We start from the raw sequence: 19,680 nt of genomic DNA on the forward strand, positions 1-19,680 counted from the left end.
TAGCTCTTCCAGATTTGTTCTCCCCCACTAATTCATCATCTACATCTTGATCTACTATTTGGTCTATCTCGTTAGATCTTTCTTTCTATCCTGCATCTATGTATTCTGCTGTACAAGATTAAGCTCCCATCTATATATGGTCGTTCTGGAAATCTTTCCTCTCTATGTCTCTATTTCTTCCAATTCTACACCAGTTGTGTTCTCCTGAACGAATTCAAGTCTAGTCCTATCTTATCTCATGTGAAACCATAGATTTTTCGTAATAATTTTAATTTTGGAAATTTTTCATCTTATCATATGGAAATATTTCCAGCTGAGCACATTGCTACTAGGTTTTTTTCCAATCGAAATACGTGATTTGTGGGGTGAAATTTTTATTATTAGGTATCTCTATAGACCAAGAGACAGGCTTAAAGAGAATGTACTAAAAATGGACGAATATTTTTATTTGTATTCCACCTGGTAAAGAATCACTTGAAAAATAAAAATATCTCGAAAGTTCTTATATAACCGTAGTTTCATATCGAACGATTAAATCCCCATAAATAAAACTTTAAAAGTACATTGAAAAATAGAAGAAACTAAGAATTTATGAAGTTTGGTTCATAGAGTATTGATCTAATGCCAATATGACAAAGTTTTATTACTTTTGGAAAGTTCAATCACATTATGTGTTCGTATTGGGTGAAACGCAGAAATAAACGAAATAAATTTGATTTATTCTCTCAAGAAATATAATTCCATGAATTTGTATGAAGTATAAAAAATTGAGGTTATTTTTTGACCTGAAAATTATTTAAAACTACCAACGAACTTCCAAATTATAAGACTAAAAGATTAATTAACTTAAGAAGGGTTTTGAAATTAAACAAATTAGGATAATGGGAAAGTTATGCTGAAAAATTTATGTGATTTTTAATTATGAGTTTGTTTTCACTTTCATTACTAATTTCTGAGCATTGTATTATATTAAGAATCAAGATTAAAGTCTTGTTAATTTTTTAAAATTACTTTATGATATTTACGATCCTTAAAAATTAATACACTTAAATATGAAATTCTGATAATCAAGAAAAAGAAAAACTAATGGCATTATATTTTCTTATTAAAATTTAATCAATTTATCGAGTTGTCGCATATTTTCTCAAATTTGATGAGAAAACATAATGAAATAAGAAAAATCGGTAACATATTTAGATAACTTACTGTTATATGTAGAACTCTTAAGTGGCTTTTTAAAATTTCACTAATAGAAGGCTCTATAATAAACAAGGGAGATTTATAATTCTATTTATACTAATTTCAAAGTTATTTTAATTAGAGGAATGGAAAATATGAAAAAAATAGAATAATAGCATAGGCTCGATTTGATTTCTCATCAACAATTAAATTCTAATAACTACTTTGTGTAATCAAATAGTGAGGGGTTCAAATATGGCTGATTCAAATGGAATAACTTGAGTTTACAAATTTCAATGGTTCGCGAACTCACAAGGAATTAATAAAATTTACTACAATATTGGTTTAAAATGGATTTTCTGGAATGCTTTGTCCAGCGAAAACCTATTTTTTTTTTTAATTTTCCATAGTATGTTTCGATTCATTCCAGATTAATTCCTATCATCTCGAACCGTGGCAAGAACCTTCTATACTGTCGGAAATTCTTTTCTAAATGAGAACGCTTGCACTATCCTTCGAAGTCTGTTTTTCAAACGATTTTATATTTGGAATTTTGGTTTTTCTGGAGCTTTACGATCTATTTGAAGCTCGCCTCATTTCTCTTTTTCAATAACTCTGTAGACTTTGGTGTGTTCAGTATGAAAATCACTCACAGAAATCCCAACTTAACTTCAAATTATGTATGTTTTGTTTCAGATGCTGGAATCGGGCATACTAGATTGGCGATATGGTGGATTCATCATAATTCTTGTTAATTAAGTACATAGTTTTAACTGGTAAGTCGATTTTACTTTCACGAGGGTTACTACTTAAGTTTTGAGATACGGCAACATTGATATGAATATGTCAAATCTGACACTGACATCAAAAATTTTTACATTTTTAATGCTGAACGTACTCAAAACGTCTTGTCATACAGTGCTATTTGTCTTGTTTACAGATGTATACATACCGTGAGATTGTGGTATACTTGGACATTAGTTCCACTCACATACATTCAATATTGCACGAACATTAGACTGTCAAAAAGATTTGGACGCGTTAGATACCGCTCAAAAAAAAGCTAGTGTCGATTGGCGCAAAGAAATGCTGAAAAAATTTGATCGCGGTGCTTCAAATGACGTCTATATGATTGTCACACTAGACAACATCGACTGTACGGGTTTTTCAAGTCGAGCCAAATCCAACAAAAGTTGTTCACGCACGAAACACTTTTAAGCATAGGACGTCTGTTAAGAATAACTGGACATGCCGCCACCATTCCATTAGAGCAACGTAGAACCGTTAATTCTGAATGGTACACCAGCATTTGTATGCCAGAATGTGCTCGTTAAAATCGAGAAAACCAATCATAGAAGACGAATCATTCTCCACCACGATTTTCACATATCAGTTCAAACACAAACGTTCTTGAACCGTCAAAACATCGAATTGATGAGTTATCTGTCGTACAGTCCTTGTTTGGCACCCAATGATTTCTTATTATTCCCATAGATCAAAAATAAGTTGCAAGGACAATGTTTTTGTACACCTGAAGAAGCGGTTAATGTGTTCAAATTACATGTTTTGGAGGAATGGAAAAAATGCTTCGAAAATTGGTTCAAACGCATGCAAAAGTATATTAATATCAATGGAAAATATTTTCAAAATCAACAATGTCACATCCAATTATGAATATTTGTTTTTATTTGTCCATCTTAAAACTTAAGTAGCAGCTGTCGTATAATTGTGTTGGTTCATAATTTACCTACATTGATTTGGTAATTTTATACTCTCGTGGTCCCCTCGTTTCTTGGCTCTAGAAAATCGAAAAATCATCCGATTATTGGAGTTTATATGCGAAGAAATGCGTATGATCACATTTAAAGTAATAAAACTATATGAAATCTGCCGTAAAAACGAAGAATTATAAAAATTCATCGAAATTGGATGATTTTTCGATTTTCTAGAGCCAAAAAACGAGGGGATCCCGTCAGTTTAAAATTACCTATAAGATCATTGTGACCAATAAATAAAATGCAGCTCTATTTCCAAAAGAAAGCACATCCTATTTTGAAACTCTTCTACTACTTATTTAAACGTTTCTGTGTACAAAATCCTACATTCTTCAACAATACATTGTTTCCAAATATCAATATTCTTAGGTTCAGTGCCGTAAACCTTCGATTTAAGATACCTTCACGAAAAAAAATCCAAAGGTGTGAGGTCTGATGTTGGAGCTGGTCATTCCATTGCAACTCATAATATTCTTCATCAAAAGGGCATCTTAGTGCAGTGTAATAGCAAGAAGAGCACCATCTTGATGGATTATATCTCCAAATTACCAAATTACACCACATTATTTGAAAAAAACAAGTCTAATGATATGGTTTCCTAAGACACCCAATGAATCAACTTCTCAGAAAACTAAAATTAGATTAGGAATCATTTCGTCGCTAATACTAACTAAATCTAGCTATTTGGCTTAAATTTGCTACGCAGTTTCTTCCTCTGTCTGTGGTATTGTTGACATATCCAGTACCACTAAGTCAAGCAGTGATTTATATTATTGTTGACGATTAGAAAAAGCCCTGGGCTCCAAGGTAATTCGAACAATTTCATTTTATATACATAATATTACATTATTAACTTTTTACGTTGTTGAAGTGGAATTTTCTATTCGAAAAGAATGGACATTCGTGTGGAACGCTAAAATTACCCGTTTAAATAAAATAGATTCCTTCTTTGGAAATACTGACATGGACGTTGTCTCTCAAATAGGACTTTGCTTTTGGCAGTTGAAGGTTTGACTAAATTCGCTGTGGGGAAACTCTTGTATTCCAGAAAATAGAAATCTGATAACAAAATAAAAGCTATTTGCAATATCGTAATTGAAGAATTATGTCAGGTAAGGGGATTTCCATTTTAACGAGATCTGTTGTTTAACAATATAGAAGAAACAAAAAAAAAATAAAATGGTTAATCTGGAATATTTATTGAAACGATTACTCTTTTATTTCTCAGAACAAAATAGCAATATGATGAGGAGTTTCGACATTTAAACATTTTTGTATAGGATTTAAAGCTAAAATTATATAGGGTGTTGACTTATTATCATAACTAGCGTTACAGCCTTACAGGGAGGCTCAACTTTCTCTAGGCTTGAAAACCATCCTTTCTGGTCTCTTGCAAAGACCATCCAGGTTGCTGCGCTGATCTTTGTAGCATCTTCATAGACCCCGTCTCTCTATCTTAGCCTTGGTCTCCCTCTACCTAAACTACCCATTGGTATGGCTTTGAAATTCTTTTTTGTGGGCACGTTGTTGTCGATGCATGCTGTCCTGCCCATCTAATTCTGCCAATTTTGATTCTTGTTATTATGTCTGATTCGATTAACGTCTTATAGATTTTGATATGGGTACTTCTTAAGAGTTGAGGTGAAACTAATAATAAAGGACATGAATCCTATAGAATGTTGAAAATGTGTGTGAATTAGTTCTATTTTGAGATCTGTTGGTGCCACTCTTTTAAGCTGGATCTATAAACTCTTTCGATCACGCTCGCGCTGATGCTTTCGTTCGCGTTGCGTTCGAGTTAGAGTTCGTGTTGGAAACTATGTATAAAGTTTTCGACTTTCCTTTATCTTTGGGGATTCAATTGACTGGCCCAATTTGGACCAATAAGAAACCTCATTTCACATAACCATAATTTTCGTATTTATTCATTGCATTTGTATGGTAGAATAAAAATATCGTTTCATTTATTTCAAGTTTTAGCGTTGTTTCCATTCGTTGCTGTGTTTTAATTCAATTTTTTTTCACATCAAACGAATAAAGCAAATGTAGAGTATCACATCATTCTTTAAAATCCACCTGGCAGGCGTTTTGCGGTCGAAGCTCTTTGATACTTTCTATATGTCTTCAGTATAAATAGCTTAATTATACTATGGTGAATAAGTAAATATTTTTGGATGGCTTTAACCTGTAAAAAATAAGACGACCACGTTCAAATTATTAACGAGCCTTACCTATAACCTTTCCAGACGGAAGCAACCTGGTTTACGGATGGTAGTTGCGTCCCGTGGTCAACCGGACCTATATATGTAGATCTATAATAGTTACGTTCGGGTTAAAATTTTCTTATATACAGGCTAATCTGGTTATGTTAGGTTAGGTTACGTTTTTGATCCAAAATATCAAACAATTATTTTAAATTTATCCCTATCCATGGTAATTACCCCAACATAAGAGAGGGTATTATGATGATTAAGTTGTTAATATGTATTTTACTGAAGCTACAGCTGAATGTATTTAGAACTACATTTCTTGGAAAGTCTTCGGTACGGCAATTTATATATGACCCTTACAGTAACCAGGATTGTAATATTTGACGGCGAGAAGCAAATCGTATGTTTTCTCAGTATACCTAGATAAGGACATAAATCAAACGATGGTGATCCACTACTATGTGTAAAAAATCAAAATGCGGTAACATATATTTCCATTGCTGTCCTCATAGACAACCAAGCAGAGCTGAAGGCAATCATGGAGGTAAACTCGTATAGGATTATGTCTAAAAACACTGGTTGACCGTAGCAAAGACCAAATGGCATCGAGCAGAGTGAATCATAAGATTAACGAAATTGCCAAACACGCTAAGTTAATAGCATTCGTTGGACCGGAATCCTTTTGTGGCGCTGCAAAATATCTAAAGCGGCTACTAAAATCAACACAAGGTACAAAAGATGATATTAAAACTTTCGAGGTTTCTTTCTAGGGACCCAATTGTTTCATAATTGAAATGATATTGAATGTTCTGTTGTTGAAATGATGCTCAGTTCCTCAAAGGATTCTTGAATTTGGTGATAATTCTAAAATTTAGATGATATGAGATAACAAAACGATATATAAAAAAATTTAACACATTAACGCGGTTGCTACATTGTGCTTGTGTTTGTGTGTATATTTTAATGTAATTATTATCCAATACATTAAACAGTTTATCGAAAAAAATATTGACAATTTCCTTTTTTTTTTTTCTATATGCAGAAGAATTTTCTTCCTGTTCTAAATTAAACATCAATAAACACATCCTGTATAGTTTGCTATATCATAAATTTATTTTCTGTGTGCTTTGTTGTACCAAGAATCGGATATCATATCGTCGCTATGTAAAACAAGAAAATATCTTTATCTTTCACTTTATCTCTAAAGGAGTGAAATTTGGACGTAAGTATTCTATTTGTTTGTCAACAACGTTATCACTATCGAGCTGACATCACAAAGAATGAAAGTCTTTATTCTAAAGGTTTGATATTACTTGAACCAGAAAATATGAAAAAATATGCAATCAATTGAAATGAAATATTCATTCCAATGCCGTAAATTGAGTGGACACAATTGATATTCTTTGATACTATGTGGTTTTGTCAACAACATGAAACGTATATATTGATTCTTAGTTGGAAAATGGTAGAATTCAAGGTCGGATCAATTTACTTTTTTGTCTCTAAGATAAGTGGTTATAGACCACAGAAAAAAACCCTTTCTACTTAATGATTAATACATAAGCTAAATAACTTAATTCACAAATACTAATCATTAACATAAAATATAAATAAAAAAGTAGTTTCAATAATCTGACTATTGTTCTCGTTGGATGTCAAGACTATTAAGAACACATGCGTTTTTTGCTCTCTTAAATACTAATCCTAATTTATACAAAAATTAAAATTAATTATATTTATGGTTGCTAAGTCACATCAAAAATAAGGGTAAGTAATTTGATGAGTTAATGGAACTTCAAGTGTCTAAGGGTCATATGGAACCGCTTAAGTAAGACGGTGAGGACGGTCAGTTTACGTTTACAGTTAACGAATACAATAATAAGTAGAAGTTAGATAGGTATATTTATGATTCTTCACAATCACATTAATATTGGACAGAAATTAGATGAGACGATACCTTTTAATGAAGCATAAAATAAGAGACATATTGTATTACTTAATATATGGTTAACAGATCCTTAATAGTTCCCATCGGGAGTGGAAAGATAATTCACACTTGAAACTTCGCATATCGCTTTCCTTCCGTGAGTCCAACAAACTTTTTATCTATGACTTTTTTCGAAACTGCTGCTTGTCCGACAGAATAACTGCTGCATGAATCTTTTCCGACGCCTCGAATACGACGAATATACCTGGTTAAAATTTGCAATATATATATATATATATATATATATATATATATATATATATATATATATATATACTCATTTTATACCAATTGTTTAGTAATTTATGTATTGTATTGTTTATGTATTCAAACGCTTATAGTGTCCGACAAATTACCTGTTGCGTTAAAATATGGCGATTTCGCGAAATTAAATTGTAACATGTTATTCGGCTTGTTACGTTTTTCTTCAAACATTTTGAATATTCCTTTGCTCGCATATTGTGGCATAGTAGTCACTTCGTATTTATTTATTCTAACTTTAGAGTTTTTGAAGGAATTAATTTGTTATCGACCTCCCACTCCATTCGAGAAATTCAATGTTATCTCGAAATTGATTCGAATTCCTTCTCAACCCATCTACACTTCAAATAAAAGTAAATTTTAATGAATTTGTGGTCATTTTATTTTTTGTATTCTCTGTTCTACAGCTGCCATGTTGAGAGTTTCCACAACAATCACCAGACTACAAACTCAACCTCAACTCTAACATCTGGGAATCCAGTTGAGAGCTGCAACCATCCCGGATTTCCATAGATAAATCCCAGCCTTATCTTTAATATATAGACAAGTCTGAGTTCCTTAATTTATAACTGCTTTTGTTTTGGATACACAGTTAATGCGAATTTATTATTTTTTCAATAAAAATATTTGTTGCTGAAACTTTTTTATTGTTCTTAACAATAAATATTAATTTGGATAATCGCGTCCGGGAATAGTTTTAGATTGATAAATTTTTTATTTCATTTTAATGTAATTCATAAGGTGCTTACAGCTTTTCCTCAACCGTATCAGGTACAGGTACATTTCTGATACTGATCTCATGAGAGTTCGTGAGTTTTCAAATGATTGGCTTGCATCTCATATAATATTTAAAGAGAAACTTTTAGAAGATTTTAAGAGAGAAGCTTTAATTTTGAAGAACCCGGTATATTAAAAATATCAATTTTAAAAGGAGAACAATATACTTAAATAAACGGCAAATATTTCCTAAATCCATATATTTAAACAAGTTTTTACGACGAAACGAAGAAAAAAAAACGAAAATACCTACTGATACGTCAACAATTTGTAGAAAACATAAAATAAATTGAAATAACTAAATTAATTTCAAACAAAAAATGACCTAGAATCTGGAAAAAAATATAATTGCTCTACCTAACAACAAAGCAAATCTTGTAATTTATACTGCTTTCCAGTATAATGCGAATGCACGAGAAATTACTACGGGAAAATTCAGATACTAGAAAAAAATTAATTTATTAAACGAAAATCTTTAATATTGATCAGACACACCACCCAAGTAATCAGTAAACAATAGGTTTAACTGGGTGCCAATTTTATAACCCCCGCAGTTAAAGTATATAAAAACTGGTACTCAGATGGAGTGAACAATTAATATTAGATTGGACGCCACCAGCTTTTTAACAAACGACGTTGTTATTAAATAAGTAATTATTAAAAAAGGCAGAAAAGCTGGAAACACCGTATGAATTAAATTAAAATGAAAATTAAACAATCAAAAACTATTCCCGGACACGATTATCCAAATTAATATTTATTGCTAAGAACAATAGAAAAAGTTTCAGCAACAAATAAATTTATTGAAAAAATTATAAATTCGCATTAACTGCAGCTCTCAACTGGAATCCCAGATGTTAGAGTTGAGGTTGAGTTTGTAGTCTGGTGGTTGTTGTATAAATTCTCAACCTGGCAGCTGTAGAACAGAGAATACAAAAAATAAAATTACCACAAATTTATTAAAATTCACTTTTGTTTCAAGTGTAGATAGGTAGAGGAAGAATTCGAATCAATTTCGAGATTTTATTGAATTTTTCGATTGGAGAGGGAGGTCGATAACAAATCAATTTCTTCAAAAACTCGAAAGTTGAAATATTTAAATCCAAAGTGACTACTGTGCCACAATAAGTGAATAAAGAAATATTCAAAATGAAGAAAAAAGTCGAATGGCATGTTACAATATAATCTCAAGAAATTGTCATATTTAAGCTGACGGACACTAAAAACGCAACAGGCAATTTGTCGGACACTATAAGCGTTTGAATACATAAACAATACAATACATAAATTACTAAACAATTGGTGCAAAAAGGATATATATGTATCGCAAATCTTAACCCGGTATATTCGTCATATTAGAGGCGTCGGACAAGATTAATGCAACAGTTATTCTGTCGGACAAATTTTTTTTTGAATTTATTGTCAAATTAGCTTTAAGTTACACATATATTCATCAGATAAAAACAACTCATGAATTCGATATGTTTCGAAATTTGTAGCTCTAAAAAGCAGCAGTTTCGTAAAAATTCATAGATAAAAACTTTGTTGGACTCACGGAAGGGAAGCTATATGCAAAGTTTCAAATGTGAATTATCTTTCCACTCCCGATGGGAACTATTAAGGATCTGTTAACCATATATTAAGTAATACAATATGTCTCTTATTTTATGCTCCATTAACGTATCGTCTCGAATTACCTAATTTCTGTCTAATATTCCCTTGACTGCGAATTATACCTTTCTAACTTCTATTCTATCATTGTATTCGTTAAAATTTATTGTGAACTGACCGTCCTCAACTTACTCTTACTCAAGACGTTCCATATGATCCTTACTTACTTACATGTGACCTACCCTTATTTTTCTATTGATATGTCTCTAACAACCATAAATATGATTAATTGTAACTTTTGTATACATTAGAATTAGTATTTAAGAGAGCATAAACACGCAGAGTGTTCTTAATAGTCTTGACATCCAACGAGAACAATAGTCAGATTATTTTTTTTCAAAGAAACAGATTTTATTTGCTAATTTGATTCCAAAATATGTTAGAATGTACAAAGTAGGCCATACAATTTTTAATTTTTTGACATTCTATGAAAAAAAGCGCATTGTATTGAACAAAGGTATAGTTAAAATAACAAACATAAAATGAAAATTTATTATTAGAGGGGTCGACATCTAGTTGCTGCTTTCCTGAAGCCTAACCCTTTAACTTTCGAAAACACTTCGACTCAAAGCACAAATGTTCTTTAATTGCAGTAGATAAGTCTGAGATGCAGGAAGGCCATCACCTATGTGTGAGATCAATTTGTTTAGTATCTATTCGTTTATATACGGGTGAACTTTCGTTGGATGTCATCTTGCCCTTGTCTTTCTTCATCTCTAATCGTTGAAGTTTGAGTCCAAATAAAACACGAACACTAATGCCACATTATTGGGATACGGCAAAAATTTGCGTTAATTTGACAAGTATTGAACGAGATTCAGATCGCTATCGGCTTTCTATACAACATAAAAGAGTTTTATCGCAACGAAGTCCGTATATATCCAAATATTAGATATCCGTGGTTACTACACAATATACTTATGAGTGATCATCGTGATTTTTATTAGTGACTGAATCACACCCGTCCTTTGAATGTACATCTAAACACGGTTTGTATCCGGGAGATTCAAAATTAATTCTACACTATTAATCATTCTATTTCAAGATTTTTTATGTAAAAACTGTGTAAACAGGTCAAAAGAACTCTTCGAGAATACTCAAATGGCATCGGTTACATCATTGTCATGACAAACAAATCCAAGAGCTTTTACCAGACGATCTACGTGATAGAGTGAGTTTTTTGTCAAGCATTACAGGAAAAGTCAGCTCCTAATCAAAATTTTTTTTAAATGTGTCTTTTTATTAACAAGGCTACCTGCGAAAACCTCTTAAAGTTTATTATATGTAACCTGGAATATTGAATGATGATATGTAGTCTACCTCCACCATCCTTTTATAGTGTCTTAATTGGTTGAGTCACTGCTTACACCAGCACTACATTAACACTCACAATTACAATATCTGATGCACGTTTCGATAACCAAGTGATCGTCTTCAGAGACTAAACTGTTTACCTTCAGTCGCTGAAGATGATAACCTGGTTATCGAAACGTGCATCAGATATTGTAATTGCGAGTGTTGGTATAGTGTACAGAATATTCAGTATGAGCAGTACCCAAAAGTTTTCCATCTATCCTGAAGACGGGTTTTTCTAATTATTAAGAAATAACGATACAAACAATTTTTTTTTAAAACAATTTATTTTGAATTTACCATATGAACTGGAAACGATACTTTTTGTGCTTGAAAATGCTGAACTTAATATTTTACGTTCAGAAAAACCTATTACGAATTATATTATCCATTCTTCATGTTTATAAATTTGTTTTTCAACTAAATACAAACGTAGCGTATTTATATGTTGTTTTTCCAATTGTGCTGACCATTTTTTTTTATTCTGAGTATACATTTCAAGGAATGCTTGAAACGAAACTTCATCGATATTGAAAGAGGTATAGAAGCGTGTATATTAAGATGGGGACACACGATCCGGATCAACGTCCGGTCCGGGCTTTGTCTGGACTTGAGAGCAATTTGCAGACACACACGACCTGAGTAAACGCCCGTAAAATAATTAAAAATATCCATCTCATCAATTTTTTCTACAATACTAAATTTCATATTTTTATTTTGTATAAAATTCTTATTTAGTTAAAATTCTGTACTTTATTTTTTAAGCTTCAAATTTGATTAAAATTAACTTTATTTTTATAGTCGCTGGATGATAATATTAAGTATTTCGATAAGTTTCGAACTTAGATAAGTAGATAAAGATTCACATTCAAGGACTTTATAAACATTAGAAAATATTTTGCAAAACATTCTCAAATTGTTTTTCGTTTGGCTCTTTTTCCTTATTTATAAATATATTTGGCCCCAAAGCTCAAACCTGTCTACAAGACCCACTATATAGGCGTCGGACGATCGTCCCGGTCGTGTGTTCCGGTTCGGACCAATAGAGAATACCAGGACTACACCTGGACACTTTTGAACCCGATCCATACTTCTCGATGTACTTATACTTTCCCGGATCACAGAACGTATGTCCCCGGCGTTACAATTTTTTATAGGGTCGTAGATAAACAAGGATTTTTAGTTATTAACACAACGTATGTAGATAAAGGATGAAAAAAAATCGATATCAGAAATTATTCATAATGTAAAAGGACCCTAGCCTATATCCTTTATCTTTTTTTTTTTGATGAAATATTTTTTTTCTCAATTAATTATATAGATAAACAAATCCTGACGTGATTGGCACTGGTGATGATATTTTTAATTAAAAATCTTCTAATTAAATTTTTCCCCAGTCGGAAACATCTACAATCGAAAGCAAAAAGTATATGAAAAGACAAAGATATGATAAAATATCATTACTATAATTGCCATGTTTTCATATATTCATGAAAAATACTCGAAACGAATTAAATGGGCATGGGATGAGTAGTTGTATGAGGAAATTTAATCTCCAAATGTTAAATTTTTGTGATCTGTATGTTGATGTATGAAAATTATTTGAATATTTACCAGGTCATCTGGAAACTTCATGAAGGAATGAAACCATAGAGAGAGATACAATTCAAACTATGTTACTTTTTATTGTACTGTATATACAACTAGACTATGTCAAGTGCTACCAAAGTACCATTGCCTTCTCAGGTGTTTCTGTGCATTCAATAGTTTCATACAAGGATGCATTGATATCTAGTTAGCCTAGACTAGTTCCATGCATAAACAAAATATTGCGTTACCATAGCAACGAACAATAACTTATTAAAAGTGTCAGTGTAAAGTTTGATGTCAAAAAAGTAAACCAGAGTTACGCAATAAATTAAAGGGTATTTAAAAGGGTTAAGAGGTAAGCAGTTTTACGAAGATATGCTTAATACCCTTGGTGATCAATGTACTTCGTATGCGACCGTGAAAAATTGGACTGCAAGCTTCAAAAGAGGTAAATTTTCCATTGAAGATAATGACCGATCGGGAAGGTCAGTTTCTGTGTCAATCCCCGAAAATATCGATGCAGTTCATGACATGATTTTATCAGACAGTCGAATTGGACTAAAACAAATATTTGAAGCACTGAATATTTCATAAGAACGCTTTCATCATATTTTTCACGTCAATTTGGACATGAGAAAAATTGCTGCAAAATGGATGTCCAAATGTTTGAATGTTGACCAAAATCGTGCAAGGGTAGAAGCATCGCGTTCGATCTGTGCTCGATTTGAAAACGATGTAGACTTCTTAAACCGAATTGTTACTATGGATGAGACTTGGGTACATTTCTACGATCCAAAAACAAAGCAACAATCGATGGAATGGCGTCACTCTGATTCTTCAAGACCTAAGAAGTTTCGTGTCCAAAAATCTGCTGGAAAAGTTCTTGCTTGTTCAGTTTTTTGGAATTGCCATGAAGTAATCATGTTTGAACAAGAAAATTTCTGTCAATACTGAAATAGAGGATTTATATTCTAAAGAAATCCCGTTAACTAAGCAAAAATACATGGACTTATTATCTTTCAAACCATCAATACCTAAGGACTATCATTCTTTTCATGAAAATTTAAGATACGTGAATAATGAAAACTAAAAATGATATTTTTTAAAATCTGCAAGTATTGGCTGTACAGGCAAAGAAAAAAATATTTTATGATTATTTGATTTTATAATTCTATTCGAAAAGTCGATGAAAGTGATTAAAAGTATTAATGAAACTATGTGGTATTAATACTAATACTAGAATTAAGACAAATTTAACATATTGTAATAATTAAGAAGTTTAACACTTTTCTTCGATTAAGAATGATTTAAAAAGTTAATTTGTTCGCGAAATAAAATAATTTACAAAACTTTTTCATGTACTTATATTTGTAAAGAATACTACGCAATCATGTATGTTACTTTTTTTCCTCTGCAGCAAACACGTATCTCAAAAAATAAAAGAAAAAATAATGATCAAATGTTTTAAATACTAAACTCATCTTGAAAATTTATCAAAACAGTGAATATTTTTTAAATTAATAAAAAATATTTTCAATTTCATTATAAAACGTTTTTTGTCATTCCTGAAAAGTAGTAGTTTTTGAGATACGAGGTTGCGTTAGAAAACCATCGCTATGTCACCAAATGGTAGTGGAAAACCGTTGGATTAAAGTTAAGGCGGGTTTACACGTTACGATAAATCGTAACAACTTGTCTGAACGATAAGTCGTTGCATGCAAGTCGTTACGACTTGTCTGAGTTGGAGCCAGATTGGAAGGTTGGTGCAAATTTCCACAAACTTCTCGGGTTTGCAACGAAAAGTCGGAGGGCTTCATCGACAAGTCGGAACGTGTAAACGGTGACTCCGTCAAATCTGTCACCTCAGTTCTATTTTTGGAGCGAAGTACCTCAGTTCTGCCGTTGTGAAGCCATCTAGACAGTGTAGTAAATTTTGTATTTTCTGGTTTTGAGTGAAAGTTTTTGTTGTTAATCAGTTTTTATTATAAGTTTGCTTCGGTGAAATGTCGGACCTACGTCAAGCCTCTCGGGAGTTCCTGTTAGAGTTCATTGAATTGTACCGAAACTCTACATTCAGGTATTATTTTGCAGAGCGATGGTTTAGAAATAAGGGTTGTGAATTCCAAGTCTTTGTAAGTTCTTCCAGTTGCAAGAAATCGTAATGTAGCACTAAGTCTTTCGTGTGGAGATATGGGATTTCTCATTACGGTGCTTTGTCTTTCAATCAAAGGAGAAACCAAACACAATAATTCTTGGTAAGTATCCTCTGTCATCCTCAAGTAGTTCCTGTAATCAGCAGGTTCATTGCTCAATTCTTTTAACAATTCCATATGAGATAACCTCTTCTTTAGTAGCCAATGACGACTCCACTTACTTCTTGGTTTTCTTTTCCTCTTCATACTTGTTGCAAGGCAAGTTATGTACATATACCATAACAGTAATTCCTCCATTGCTGGAAAGCACTTCACAATTCACCTCACACAGGAGAAAATACTGACTGACTTGAACGAAAAGTCGGTACGTGTAAACGGATATGCGATATTCGACAAATCGTTACAACTTGTCAACGACGATTTGTCGTTCAATTTGTCGTAGGGTGTAAACCCGCCATTTAGAGATATAGAAGAGGTTATCAGGATGTCAAAAAAACGTATTTGCCAAATACTGACTGAATCATTAAGTATGTCGAGTGTCGAGTGTCGCGTTTTCCAAAAGCGTATTCGTATGTACATTTCCAAGGCCTCATTCACACGATTTAAGCAAAATGAGTTCATCTCAATATTCCTGAAACAAAACAATAGTTAATACAGTGGATTTCAAATAGCGAACCTGCTCCAAAAGACGGTTTCATCGGTCGGAAAAGTAATGGCGATCGTTTTTTTTTGGATAGTCATGGGATTATATTCATCGTCTAACCTCAAAAAAAGTAAAAATAATAATAGGAAGTAGTACGCGTCACTGTCTTGATAAGATTTAAGAAAGAAACTGCAATCACATTTGAAGAAAAAGAAAGTGCTTCTCCAACGTACCTTATCACTCTTCAGTGACTCCATGCCCGAAATTCATGAATTGTATTATGTATTGGTTACCACCCTCTGCATTTTCCAAATCTGGTTCCCAAAAACGTTTTTTTTTTATTTACCAACTTTTCACTACTATTTTTGAGGGTTAAATAATTTATATCTCTTCATACTGATAATCTACTTTTTGTTCTTTCCATTTCCAAAATCATTTTAATATCTAATTTACCCTATTTCGTTACGGCTCTGATTACCAATTCGTTAGAACCTTTTGTGATAATAAAAGGGTCTAATGGAAAACAGCTGCACATAGAAATTTAAAAAAAAAATGTTCTTGTTCCTTTTTTCAGTTAAGTAATTTATAGAAGAAATTTAGAATAGGAGGCAAAATGATGATTATACATTATTAATGGAAAGTGGAAATATGCTAAAAAAATTACAATGTGCTAATTTTCAAAATTTATACAGACGGCAGAGTTATTATTGTTCTCGATTGTATAATTTACACAAAATAACTAAAACAGTCGGTATTCGACTTATCCATTCTGAATGGTCTCAGGTAGACATGATTTTTAATAAAACATATTCTAGGTACTCATTTGATTGAAGGTTTCTCAATGAAAATTGATCATTGGATTTTCTATACTATGGTCCTGAGCTGAAACGTGCGCATTTTTCTTTACCTCCTAGAGTCGTTCAATAGAACTTATTCATATAAGCGAACATCAGTGTTAAAACTGTTCAAATCTTTTTCAACATAATTTGGAAACGATATAAAGTCTGGAACTGCCTAAGCCTAATTGAAAGGAAACTAAGGCTTGCAGTTTTAATACTTTACGTTATTTCAGCATAAAGGTAGCTTATTAGTATTAAACTTTAGTGTAAATTCCGTGTGAGTGAATAAATTTGTTGATGACTACTCAATAACATTCACAATCAAACTAAATAGATATCATGGAAGAATTAAGGACAAAAAAGTACCTAATATAAGTCAAAAGATTTGTATATCGTGTTTTAAATTCAAAACTTCAACCAAAAATTGGATGCAACGTTCAGAAACTGTGATGTAGGAAAGGCAGTGCCCGCTCTAGCTTTTTTGCCGCTCCGGACAAAAAGACAAATTTGCCGCCCCATTAAACAATTTTTTTTAGTCAGAGCAATAGTTTCAGACGAGTAAATATTGTCAATAATTATTTTACAGAATTTTACCAGAACGTACGAAAATAAATTTATAATATTTTTACTTTTACTGGACTTGAACAAAACATTACATATAAGAAAAATCTTTCCGATACTCCTTAACATTCTACATTACTGTATAATCAAATAAGCAAAAATTATATCATATGATTAAAAGGGAACAAAAGTAACATGTTTAAAGAAACTCGCTAAAATCACAGAAATATTTTTTTTCTCATTTTAAGTTCTGAACTTTTTAGTCAAATTTTTCAAAGAAAAATTAGACTATTACGGTAGGCATGAATAGAAGAAAAATGGGGGGCACATCATTTTTCCCATGTTTTGAGACCTCTATATATATATATATATATATATATATATATATATATATATATATATATATATATATATATATATATATATATATACATATATATCTGTTTAAGCTACAATTCTTATTTTCGTCTCTCGAGCAATTGCTATGGGTCCGATTTGGTTCAAAATTAGCAAACATGGCTTTTTTGGCGGCGGATTGATGTTATTAGAGTTTGGTTGAAAACAAATGAATATTTCGAGGGGTCGCAGTGCAAAAAAAGTGGTTTTTGACCTTTGCTCACCTCTGCAGGTTAAACGAAAAGCGACCGAAAAATGAAATTTCACATGTAGGTTCAATTAGTTGCGACATGATTTCCTGTCTAAGGTCGAAACTTTCCATCTCCAACCCTCTCCATTTTATGGTCATTTTTGTTATATTTTCTTATTTTTTGGCCAGAAAAAGTTCGAGCTTCGCATGCAAGTAGGGGTGATGTTGAAGAATTGTCTTTCTCAAGTTCAAAGTTTTCTTCTTCAGTTCTTCTAGCACAAAACGCCCGAAATCATTTTGATCGTTGTAATTGTTGAACTGGACCGCCTCCTATTTAATGAATAATACGAGTATGATCGTTGCTAGGGTGATTTTTTTTACTTCCCATTTTCGAAATTTCTTGTCATTATGACAATTTTTTCTTTGTTGTCAATTGGAATTGAAAAATTCGACTTTCGTGATGGAGCTCTGCTGCTCACGGCTTTTTTATTATCTCTTTCATGTTAATTAGATCAGTTATTTCATGCTCAATAGCCAAAACGGCCAAATCGTTAAGATGATTTTGCGGGGTAGTGGATCGTAAGTTCTTTATTAATTTCAATTTATAGAAACTCCTTACCCCACTTACTACAGTTATTGGTGTATTAAACAATATTCTTGAGGCGAGACTAAGGTTTGGAGTTGTTATTAATTTCATTATTTCGTTTATGCTTGCTTTTCCCCCCAAAAGCACAGAAACTGCAGAAATTCCCTCCGCTAATTATATTCTATTTATGTTAACAGAATCGCCATCAGTTGAAATTATTTGCAAATCCTTGCGCTACTTTAATAGACTTTCTTTAGACATGTTATTAAGTCGTATATATTATACAATTAATAATTGAAAATAATTACTGTTTATTAAGTTGTTCAAATCTAGTAACCAGTGCATTCAGTGCTTGATCTATTGTAAAATAAAAAAAAACTATTCTATACTTTCCTTCAGGATTATTGATCGGTTCTTACTCGGTGTCGTTGTATTGTTGATTCAACGTCAATTTCATCAGTTAGCTCTTTTGTATCAACAATAATTTCATTAAAGGACTCTTCCGATCTTAGATCCCTAAAGAATTTTTTGCAGTTTTGTAATCTTTTGTTTGCAATAGCTTGCTTATTGGATCAATACAGTTTAATATTTTATACCAAATAACTAATGAACACAAAAACTCTTTCATACAATTTAGTAAACCAGAGGCTTCTTCTTTTATCAAGTTATCTATTTCTTTGTTTTCTTAAATGCTTAACAAGGCATCATAAATATTTCCTGAATGAAACCTTAATGGCTTTAAGGCCTCTTTCCTACTCTCCCATCAAGTCTCACTTAATAGTTAGTTCTTTAAAAGTATTGCCCATCGAAAAGTAGAAACCAAAAAAAAATATATTGTTTATTTTTTGGATAGTAGTGAAAAAGTTAACGGCTTCAAATGATATTGTAACCTTAAATCCCCCACAGGAGACTCTTCCTCAGTAAGTGGTATTCGGCCTCGTTAAAGTATATAAAAATTGATACTAAGAACAATTAATATTAAATTGGACGCCAACAGCTTTTTAACGAACGACTTTAAAAATTATTTAAAAAAGCGGAAAAGCTGGAAACACCGTATGAATTAAATTAAAATGAAAATTAAACAATCCAAAACTATTCCCGGGCACGATTATCTAAATTAATATTTATTGCTAAGAACAATAGAAAAAGTTTCAGCAACAAATAAATTTATTGAAAAAATTATAAATTCGCATTAACTGCAGCTCTCAACTGAATTCCCAGATGTGATTGTTGTGGAAACTTCCAACCTGGCAGCTGTAGAACACAGAATAGAAAGAATAAAATCACCACAAATTCATTAAAATTTACTTTTGCTTGAAGCGTAGATAGGTAGAGGAAGAATTCGAATCAATATCGAGGTTTTATTGATTTCCTCGAATGGAGCGGAGGTCGATAACAATTTAATTTCTTCAAAAACTCCAAAGTTAGAACAAATAAATCCGAAGTGACTACTGTGCCACAAATAGCATGTTACAATGTTTTTAATTGAGAAAGTAACTACTAGATGGA

The 19,680-nt window shown here is 31.9% G+C and overlaps 1 protein-coding gene across 2 annotated transcripts in view; it reads left to right on the forward strand.

Annotated features, from left to right (window-relative positions):
* LOC130446745 (leucine-rich repeat-containing protein 24) overlaps window positions 1–19,680 on the forward strand; it is a 285,233-nt gene that overhangs the window by 209,714 nt on the left and 55,839 nt on the right. For both annotated transcript variants that reach the window (XM_056783161.1, XM_056783160.1), the window contains one exon: window positions 1,876–1,955. The gene's annotated coding sequence lies outside the window, so the exon portion shown is untranslated. The remainder of the gene's footprint in view (window positions 1–1,875; window positions 1,956–19,680) is intronic.

The sequence above is a fragment of the Diorhabda sublineata genome, chromosome 7 (genome assembly GCF_026230105.1).
Source record: "Diorhabda sublineata isolate icDioSubl1.1 chromosome 7, icDioSubl1.1, whole genome shotgun sequence".
Classification (NCBI taxonomy): Eukaryota; Metazoa; Arthropoda; class Insecta; order Coleoptera; family Chrysomelidae; genus Diorhabda; species Diorhabda sublineata.